This window comes from Oryctolagus cuniculus, chromosome 4 (assembly GCF_964237555.1).
Source record: "Oryctolagus cuniculus chromosome 4, mOryCun1.1, whole genome shotgun sequence".
NCBI classification, from domain to species: domain Eukaryota; kingdom Metazoa; phylum Chordata; class Mammalia; order Lagomorpha; family Leporidae; genus Oryctolagus; species Oryctolagus cuniculus.
In genome coordinates, this window is record NC_091435.1 from 63484217 (window position 1) to 63495798 (window position 11582).

The 11582-nt window shown below is 37.6% G+C and overlaps 1 protein-coding gene across 2 annotated transcripts in view; it reads left to right on the forward strand.

Annotated features, from left to right (window-relative positions):
- Positions 1-11582, forward strand: part of LOC103350624 (HHLA2 member of B7 family) — a 194952-nt gene that overhangs the window by 18807 nt on the left and 164563 nt on the right. The window lies entirely within an intron of this gene.

An 11582-nucleotide genomic window follows, 5' to 3' on the forward strand; every position in this document is an offset into this window, starting at 1 on the left:
CTGGTTCCTTGTGTTGGGCGACCACTCTCAGCATTCTTCTCCCTCATTCTTGTTTGCACCTGGTTGTAATGTTAAGCAGTATCCTTGTTAGTGTTTGTCTCCATATGCGCCATTCTCAACTGGCCATCTACGATTCCTTGTGGGTCAAGTTTTTTTCCCTACTCCTTCACCCTTGCTCCCAATGTGGTGATTCCAGCCTCTTGGATCTTAAGGACAAATGCAGTTTGGCATCAGACCTCTACAATTTCAAGGCACCACTATCTTCATGGCTGCTGATTAGCCCAGTTACATGACTGCTTCTGGTATCACCAGCCCTGGCCTGTGGAGGGAGCCATCTGAGTCTCTTAGTGACTCTGGTGCTCCTATTACCAGGGAGTTCCTGATGACCCTGGTGTATGATGTGCTACTCTCCCGGGGCCTTCTGAGCAACATAATATGGGGGATCACCCACATGCCTTAGCCTGTAGTTTCATATGCTGCAGCACCTTGGACATTTCTACTTTACTGAAAACTGGCCAGGCTTCTAGGAGCTATCCCCACTGGGAGTTTAATAATTCCCTGGGGTGCTGGCTAAGGTATAAAATCCTGAATCTTGAGGAAGTACCCTAAGTTAATAAATTGCTATTTATTCAGTTGTATATTCTAGCCCCCTTGATTAGGCATATGTAAAACCCATTTCCAAGAGTAATTACCTACTCTTGCTCATATACACCAGTTCATTCATGGAATTCTATAGAGACTCTTCTCTTGGTTGTTTCTCAGTTCTACTACAATTGCTAGCTTCCTGGCTTTGTACTTGTCATAACACTCTTCAGTTGTATTTTAATAGCCTGCATACTTCTGTTTCAGTCTTCCTTAGTCCCCTGTGCCTAGTACACAGGTATTTAATAGACACTGAATTAACTATTCTTTCCTTAAATCTACTTTGGGCACAGAAATAACATATAGTATGGTGTACAATCTAGGCTAATAAATTAAAAGTTCATATGTTTCAAATCATACTATGAGAACCAAGTTTTCTTTGATATCTCCTCTGAATTAAATATAGGTTGATGAAAAATAGGAGTTATCCAAAGAAATTATATAGAAATTATATTTCAGGATTCTTTTTCTGAGGTGATTGTAAATATTTCCTTTTTTTTTTTTTTTGACAGGCAGAGTGGACAGTGAGAGAGAGACAGAGAGAAAGGTCTTCCTTTTGCCGTTGGTTCACCCTCCAATGGCCGCTGCTGGCGTGCTGCGGCCGGCGCACCACGCTTATCGATGGCAGGAGCCAGGTGCTTATTCTGGTCTCCCATGGGGTACAGGGCCCAAGCACTTGGGCCATCCTCCACTGCACTCCCTGGCCACAGCAGAGAGCTGGCCTGGAAGAGGGGCAACCGGGACAGAATCCGGCGCCCGGACCGGGACTAGAACCTGGTGTGCTGGCGCCGCAAGGTGGAGGATTAGCCTAGTGAGCCGTGGTGCTGTACGGTGATTGTAAATATTTCAACTACAGTCTGACATACAATTTCAAAATAACAAAATATAAATATTCTTCCTGAAATGGCCTTTCAGATTTGGGGATCAGAGAACTGAGTTCTTAATCAAAAGCAATTAGATGGCCTTCAGTCAGTAACTGATGGCTTCATAAGGGCCTCAGTGTATTCAAAACAGTGCTTACCACTATAAGAGAATTGGGAAGAATGATAGCACTTTTTCCTGAAGGACATTCATAGCAATTCTTTAGCTTTCCACTAGTCGTATCTACTTGCAAAAATTTAATCAAAATATTAAAGAATTTTAAATAATAATATGGATTAAAGAACTTGGTTCCTAATTGCAATGACAGAAAGGCAAAGGAAAATGAATGAAGCCAAAGCAAAATGCATTCATGGACATACATCCAATTGCCCTTGAGTTTACTTAATCATCATGTGATGTACACATGAAGAGTTAGCTAATTTGTGCTATTGTTTGGAGAAATTAGAGAATAAGACTGAAGCCAGTTTTTCCAAACTAAAATGAGTTGGGAAGATAAGAAAATCCAACATTTAAAATAAATTGGCTTAGGGACTAGCTAAAACTCAGTACAAAACTATATCACAAATTAAATCCTTATTGGAAACTTAGCTTTGATCTATCAGTAAATAAAAAATTCTCATTTTCATTTTGTTCAGCAATAGATATCATTTATTTGTAATTTTTATTTTGCCTGTGACAATTTGTGTAGCTCAGTAGCTCGTGAAATTGACAGAATTGTAAAGTGAGAGCAAAGATCTGTTTTTCTGTGTGATTATTTTGCTATACGAAATATCTGAGACTGGATAATCTATATAGGACAGAGGTTTATTCATATCACAGTTCATGGTCCGGCATCTTTTCTTTTACCCTCTAGTGAGGGCATTCTTGCTACCTAGTGGAGAATATCATGGAGGGACAAAGCAAGAGAGCCAGAGAGAGCTCACATTCATAAAAAAAAAATAAATAAAATAAAAAAAAAAACCTCGTATGATAGCTCATTAATCTTTTAACCCATTAGTTGATGAATGGATGAATCTATTATGAGGTAGAGCCTTAATGACCTAATCTCCCCTCAGAGATCCCAGCTGTTGACACTGCTGCGCTGGGGACCAAGTTTCTAACTCATGAAACCTGTGGACACATTGAAACCACAGCATTCATTGAAATTGGAAAAACAGCTTTCCTAGCAATCCATGCTTTTTTTTTATTAATTTAAGAAAGCAATAGGTTTATCTTGAATAACACAGAATCTAGTTATTGGATTTGGGACTGTCTTTATTGAAGATTGATAGGATTATTATACATTACCTGTTTGTGTTTCTCCTTGCATTTGTAGTCAGACTATAATAGAGCAAAGTGGCTTGCTTTTGACTTGATCCACCACTTCTGGCATACCTGATCAGAGGGAATATGCATGTAGAAATGGGAAATAACTCTTCAGTTTTGCTTTTGCATAATCTCCATTAGGATGAAAGCTTAAAATAATAGTGGGGGCTGGCATTGTGGCATAGTGAATCAAGTTCCCATCTGCAACCCTGACATCCCAAATAAGTGCTGGTTTGAGTCCAGCCTGCTCTACCTCCAATCCAGCTCCCTGCTAATGGCCTGGGAAAGCAGAAGAAGATGACTCAAGTACCTGGGCCCCTGCACCCATGTGGGACACGCAGAAGAAGCTCCTGGTTCCCGGCTTCAGACCCGTTCAGCTCCCGCCATTGTAGCCATTTGGGGAGTGAACCAGCAGATGGAAGGTTTTCTTGCTCTTTTTCTTTCTTTCTCTCTCTGTAAAAAAAAATTTATAATAATAATAGTGAAAACTATGAATTCAGAAATATCTGATAGGGTAGATGTTTCCTGATTAGAGACCAGTTTGTAGGAGTTATGTAGACAGAGAAAACTAGGCAGTTATGTCTGACATCATTTACAGATATAAAAATAAAGAGAAGACTCTTAGTTTGATAAATCCATCAAATTTGCCTGGGTCTTAAGGGAACCTAATCATTTAATGTGTTTTTAGAAATATATATATTTTCTGTATTTTTTTTTTTTACTAATTTTTATCGGCACCAATGTCATATCTTAATGTTAGCTGTCGCAAAGCACACCGGACACCGGAGCAAGGGAAAGGGATTATTGGGGAACAACCTACAGACCGGAGTGAAGGGGCGGTGAAGGAAAAAGGGAGAAAGAGAATATAAGAGAGAAACAGAGAGCAGAGGAGCTAGCAAGGAGAGAAGATAGAGCAGAGAAGAGGAGAGAGGAGAGCAGAGCCAAGAGCCCAGAGGAGGAGGCTAGAGAGAGGAACCGAGAGAGAGCAGGAGAGAAGGGGCAAGAGCTATTTTCTGATATCTATATGTTATAGGTGGATTGTGGCTACAAAGTCCTTGTGTCCATGTAATGAATTGAGAATTAATACTTTCAAGGATTAAACCTAATAGCGGGTTATATCCCTCTTACACATGTGGTAAAAGTGAAACTCATCTACAGCAAACTGGGTCACTGAACAGGAATCGTGCTGCTGCTCCGCAGATGCCCACCCCTCACCAACAAGGATATTCTAAGTTACCGTGTTTGGGTGATACCTGTGCCTGAATCTCAAGTGCAGCTAGGAATTACATCTTCCTCCCAGGAAAGTTGCTTCTTCTGTCTTGCATCTTGTTGCTATGGATAAGAATTTAGAACTACCTTTTTACTTTTTCATGAATACTGCTTGTCAGATTAACTATCCTGCCCTGTGACATTTTGTACTGCGAATTTTTATCCCATATTTATCATTCCACTTCATCCCTCTTGGGCTTCAGTTTTCCATCTGTAATATTCTACTGGTAGTATCATTTTTCTCCTGTAGGAAGAAGAACTAAAATCAAAGTTAAGCGGCACTGCCTTCTTTTCACTTCATGATTTTTGGAAAATTATATCCAAACATTTAATGTCTGTCCTATCTTTATTCCTTTCTCCCAAAAGCCTGGTTTCTACTTCTTGCTGCCATCTTTTATTATTTTTGGTTATAACCTAGTCCCTAAACCTATTACCTGAGTTGTTAAATTTATCTACATTTTGCTCTTTTTTTCTTCTTCTATTGCTTCTAACGTGACCCAGGTGCCACAGTTTAGTTTGAGCCTCCAGTTAGGCCTGGACTGTCTTTCACAATCATAGGCCCTCTGGCATTTGAATGCTCTGAATATGTTGAAATAAACTTTCTTAATAGCTGGCGCAGTTTCCACAATGTGCTTGACATTTTTTTCTTTGGTTGTATTAGATTCTGAGGGATTTTCACTTTCTCCCCAAGTTTCTATTATTTCTACTTCAAAAAGCACTAATTCATGTTGGTCAGAGTGAAGTGAATTCAAAGGGAACTATACTTCTTCCAGAAAGGCAGCTTCTTAAAAATACTGTTTCATTCTATTCAAAAGGCTTTGTCTGGCAAATGGAGTTTTAGAAGATATTCTTCTTCTCCATTCCCATCTATATGAAACATTCCTATATCAATAGTTAACTCAGATGAGGTTTTATGAAAATAGAATTTTTATTAGTTCTTACAATAGAAAAAAAATTGGCATCGACTTTTGTGGTACATAGTTAATATTTTGCTAAAGGTAAGGCTAAATTAAGTAATCCTGAAAAAGATGTTTTAAAATATTTAATGACTTGGAAAAATATTCATGCAATCAAAAGCAGGAATTAATATTGTAGGAACAACATAATGCTAATATAAAAACATATGTGCACAAGAATTAAGATTAATCATCAAGTGAGCAGCAGTTATTCTAGTGTGGTTATTGCATTATCTGGTTGTTTTTTCTCAGTTTTCCAAACTTTCTAGGATTCTATACTATTTTAAAAATGAGTAAAATTTATTAAATCTTTTATGTTATATGTCAAGGAAATTTATTCAACTGGTTTCTTTATTGTCCTCAAATCTGTTTAATAATCACTTACCAAGTATAATGTGGCAGACAGAGAAAGCAGTTGCTTGCCAAATAATTGTTTTATTTTCTTTCCATGTTAAGCTGACATTTGAGTACTTACTCCATGCTAGGCACAATGCCAAGGGTTTAAAACACAGTAGCTTTTTTTTTTTTAAATTCAAAGTTACAGAGAGAGAGAGAGAGAGAGAGAGAGAGAGAAAGAGAAGGTTGAGAATCTTCTATCCACTGGTTTACTGCCATAAAGACCAGCACTGGCCCAGGCCAAGAGCTTTATCTCGGTCTCCAATGTGGGTGGCAGGGGCCCAAACACCTGGGCCATCCTTCTAAATGTTTTCTCCCTTTTTTTCTCCTAGGAGTTTTACAGTTTTACATTTTATATTCAAGTCCAAACTCATATTGGATGTTTTCTGCTCCCTCTACTAGCTCTAAGAATAAGTGATACCTTTTATTAAAGAATGATATTTGAAACTAAGATCTGGTATTAAATGTGCTCATTCTTAGCAAGGTATCATTGCTTCTATATTTTCTCAGCTAAAAGACCAAGGAGATATGTATTATACTAACTGGCAAACTATTCTTCATGTGCATATCTACAAATACTTTAAACGCAAACATCTATATCTATAATAAGTTGTATCTATAGTAAGCTAAATATCTGTATCTTTAGCAAGCTAAATATGAGTTCATGCTGATATCTCAATGTTATTACCGCATAACAATTTGAGCCTTTTCCCTTTGATACTTGTGTATGATTGCTGGATTGTTTGGTAGGATGATGTTTAGCTTTATGAGAAATTGGCAAACTGCCTTGAAAGTGACTATACACTTTTGCATCCCCACCAGCAATGAATGAGAGTTCCTATTGCTCCACATCCTCACCAGCAATTGGCATTGTCAGGGTTTTATTTTAGTCGTTAAAATTGATATGTAGTGGTCAGTTACAGTTTTATTCTTAAAAACTTGCTGGAAGACAGGATTTTCTGTTTGTGTTTTTGTTTGGGCAATGAAGGAGCATTAAAGGCAAAGATACTGTCAGAAATTGATGACTATGAATTTGGTCTTTTCGCATAATGAAGACTGGCCTCATTGTTAAGGAATTTTCTTCAAGATCCAGAAAAGTCTATGTAGTAAACATTTCTTTAAATCTATGGTCCTCACATCTATCAGACTCAAGCCCACTTGCAACAGATATTTGTAACACCCTTTTCCTATGCCAAAATGAAATCTATCAATAGTATACTCTCACTATATAATTTTTAAAATCAGTATAATGGGTGGGCATTTAGCTCAGTGGTTAAATGCAAGTTATGATGCTTGTGTTTCATATTGGAGTACCTAGGTTTAATTCCTAGCTCTGCTCCCAGTTTCAGCTTTAGGCTAATGTAGACCATGGGAAGCAATGGTGACGGCTCAAGTAATGGGTTCCTACTACCCATATGTAAAATCTGGATTGAATTTCTGACTCCCTTCTTCTTCCTGGCTCAGTCATGCCTGATGTAGGCATCTGAGGAGTGAACCACTGGATGGGAGTTCTCTGTCCATCTCAGTCTCAAATAAATCTTCAAAAGTTAACATAATGCCCTAAATGTTATATAAAATGATTAATATTTAAATTTAAAATAAAACACATATTTTAATATATAAATATTTAGTTGTAATTATAATAGAAAGCAATGAAATACCCAGATATTAATACTTTCTTAAGTAAGGGAAGCCGAAAATTTATTTCATATAAGACAGAGAAATTGAAGCACTGATATCAATCTGTTATACATGGTATCTTAGGCTGCTTTAACAAAAATATCACAGATAAGGTGGCTTAAATAAATATTTTTTCTCAAAGTTCTAGAGGCTGGAAACACCAGATCAAGGTTGGATTCTGGTGAGAACTTTCAGGCTGCAAACTGCTGACTTCTCATTGTATCCTTGCAACTGAAAGAACAGTCCCAGGGTCTCTTTAAAAATCACTAATCCATTTAGAAAGATTCTACCCTCATGACTCAATTATCGCCCAAAGACCTCACCTCAATATACCGTCACATGTGGTGGTAGGCATATGGATTTAGAGGGGACACAAACACCCAGCTCATTGTGTGTGTTTGTGCCCTCGAAGAAAATCTAGTACTACTCTTGTATGTAAAAAATGCAGACTTGATTGTATACAATGAGAAGGAACAACTCTTACTGAAGAAGAATTGTTTGCCACAATACATTATATACTGTTGAATTGTAAACCATGAGGATATATGATTCTTGAAAATGAGCTTAACATTACAAGTATGGTGTCAAAATTACCTGTATTATGATAGAGGTATGATAGTGACAAAGTTTCACATCTCCTCCTAGACACTTTTATTTTTATTTTTGAAATTCCATTATATGTTGGTACTTATGTTCAGATTCAGCTACAAAGGCATGGGAAGGTATATTCTTCAATAGGCAATAGGGACTGTGGAATGGATTGGAGAAAGAAACAGTAAAACAAGAGCCTAGAAAGGAATTGAGTAGTAAAGCATTAGTGATCATTTTGGAGTAAGAACTGAAAATAAGCAACACTCAAATATTTTTCACAACATAAGTTTTTACCTTATACTACCAAAACATCATAAGATGAAAAGAATATAAAAATTCAAAACATTTTAAAGATAAAATATAGTAGAACCCTCTGTTCTGCTAATGTAAAAATATTTAGCATGAGGTCACATAGAAGGAGCCCAAAGACTATAAAATATGTGCAATGTGTTTTGTCATTTTTCAGTAATTACATGCACTGAAATCCTTTTTAGCTAATATGTACTTGGAAATGCTGTACTACATTGAGTAGATAGAAAACAGTAAGTAAATTGCACAGTAATTCAAAATAATGTCTTTACTCATTTAAGCTTTTCTCTTTATAGCTTCCTTCTCTTAAATTATGTTGACTTCTTGAATAAGTCTATGTAGTTTTTTTCAGCATTTCATCTACTAAAATATTCTTGTGATGGGTTTGACACCTAAAATATTAAAAATTATGTCAGAGGATACTTCCTATGTGAGAACCTTGTGTATTAGAAAATCTAGTATCCCTGGCTGTTAATCACTAAATGTCTGGGTATGTGTATCTCTATTACTGAACATCAAACACTGAAAATGCTCTTGTGGAAAGATTTCCTGGTGGCAAGAGGGGCCATAATTGTGTGTGTATGTGTGTGTGTATGTGTATTTGAAAAAAGGGAATTTTAGAGCTTAGTTTAAGTGAGTGTCATATTTTAAAAGATGAGATCAAAAATTATCCTTGAGGAGTAAACCAGAAAAGAATGTAGCAGAAAAGCTAGGTCAGAAACTGTACTCTTGTTTTGTTCCTGTTGTTTTAGACTACAGGGGATAAGATGAAGGAACCAAGGGGGGGGTTTACATATAAGGATGTACTGCGTGCCAAGGGCTCTATTGATACATACAAATATGATCTTCATAAGAAGGTCTTTGAAAAGTTTGCACTGGCCTCAATCCTTACGTAGTAGTAGAGGAAGAATAGGTGTTCAGTTTAGCAACTAAGATGCCAGTTGGGATGTCTGTAATCCATATCACAGTGCCTGGATTTGACTCTTGGCTCCAATTTCCTGCTACTGTGGTCCTTGGGAGGCAGCAGTGTTAGCTCAACTAATTGGGTTCCTAACACTCATATGGCAGGCTTGGATTGAGTTCCTGCTTCCTGACTTTTGTTCTGTAGCCATAGTGGGCATTTGGACAGTGAGCCAGTGATGAAAATTATCTGTGTGTCCTTCTCTGTTTCACTGTCTTTCAAATTAAAAGAAAAAAAGAACAAATGGATTCTGAGAAATTATGTAACTTTCCCTACTTCTGTTGACAAGCAGAATCTGCCAAAATCAGGAACAATGACAAAACTGGTTGTTGAAATGAAGCATATTGCAATTACCCATGCTGTTCAATAAGCAGGGATGCTCATTGGATGAGAGGTATCAATATGTTTTAACAGAAATGGAAAGCATTTGTGAGATGGTAGGTCCAAGGGCTGTGTATATTTGAACATGATCAAAGGTCTTTTGTTGAAGTTGTAGAATATACAATTATTTCACTTTCTTCCCTATGAGTAGGAACAAAATACATCACCCAAAGTTTAGGTTTCCTGATTCAGGTCTAGCTCTGGCTAGAGCTCTTCTATATTTTGGGGTCTGTGCAGTAACTAAACATTTCAAATTGAAAGATGGAAGAAGTTCTCCTTAAAGATTCAGTGCAAATGAAATTAATTGCTTTCTGAGAGATAATAGAAAATCCGTATGTGTTTGTGTAAAGTGCCACCATTGGCAAGATATGCATTTAAATTAAAGTCCTGTGCTTTAATTCTGGAGTCTCAGAGGTGGTATGTTTGGAGTATGCCACTACCATTTGTGGAGGTCAGTTGTTAAATTGTCAGCAATTTTGTCATCTATTAGTTAAGCCATATTTTATAGTTTAAGACAGCCATGATGGGAATATTTATATCACAGAAATCAGCAAAGCCTGCAAATCAAACCTTCATTCCTCTCACCCAGACTCAATTGTTAAAATCATTTATAAGTGTACTGCTGTTTAAAGGTTATAGAATCATTCCACAATGTTCGTTGACATTTGCTTGTTACTGAGGGATATGGATTTTTCGTGGTTTCCTTCTTTCTTTCCTCCCTCCCTCCCTCCCTTTCTTCCTTCCTTCTCTCTCTCTCTTTTTTAGAAGATTTATGTATTTATTTGAAAGGCAGAGAGAGAGAGAGAGAGAGAGAGAGAGAGAGAGAGATCCTCCATCTGCTGGTTCACTCCCCAGGTGGCCACTCCAGGCCAGGCCAAAGCCAGGAGTCAGGAGCTTCCTCTGGGTTTCCCATGTGGGTGCAGGACCCAAGCACTTGGGCCATCTTCTGCTGCTTTCCAAGGCAAATCATCAGGGAGCTGGATTAGAAGCAGAGTAGCTGAGACTTAAACTGGTGCCCAAATAAGATGCCGACACTGCAGGCAGAGGCCTAACCTTCTACACTACAGTCCCAACCCTTCAGCATTTCTTTCTATAGCTTAAAATCTTTGGCCATATGACTTCTACTTGCTTCCTTGTCATAATCCAATTTTAGCTGAGATAATGAAAGTAACAAAATTACTGAATTTGGGGGAAGATCTCAAGCACACATGGTAGCATTACCTGGTTTGTGGCTCAGTATCAATAAGGCTTTTATTATTTTCGTTTTTCCCTCATCTTTTCTCACATTGCCCTGCTGTTGTTAACAAACTCTCAAACTAGCCCTCTGATATAGGATGCATCACAAGCAGTTGTTTAACTCACTATGCCACAACACTGGACCCTAGAATTGAGCTTATACCAAACACCAAATCAAAGACGGGCAAAGCTCAAAACTTCTGAATCATCAATTACCTCAGAGCACACATCCAATTTAAGGCCACATTACCTACCACCTCATTTTGAAAGAATAATGTTGCTCAGTAAAATGAGACAGATGTTATGATTCTCCAGCATAAGCCTTATAAGCTCAAGCTGGATAATTAATAGTAGCCTAACTTTGAAAATAATTAGGTATGCATCTATCAGCACATGCCACTTCTTTTTTTATTTTTATTTATTTTTATTTTTTTATTTAGTAAATATAAATTTCCAAAGTACAGTTTATGTATTACAATGGCTTCCGCCCCCCAAAAAAATTTCCCTCCCACTCGCACCCCTCCCATCTCCCGCTCCCTCTCCCATTCCATTCACATCAAGATTCATTTTCAATTATCTTTATATACAGAAGATCAATTTAGAATATATTAAGTAAAGATTTCATCAGTTTGCACCCACACAGAAACACAAAGTGTAAAATACTGTTTCAGTACTAGTTATAGCATTACTTCACATTGGACAACACATTAAGGACAGATCCCACATGAGAAGTAAGTACACAGTGACTCCTGTTGTTGACTTAACAATTTGACACTCTTGTTTATGGCATCAGTAATCTCCCTAGGCTCTAGTCATGAGTTGCCAAGGCTATGGAAGCCTTTTGAGTTCACCGACTTTGATCTTATTCAGACAGGGTCGTAGTCAAAGTGGAAGTTCTCTCCTCCCTTCAGAGAAAGGTACCTCCTTCTTTGATGGCCCCGTTCTTTCCACTGGGATCTCACTCGCAGAGATCT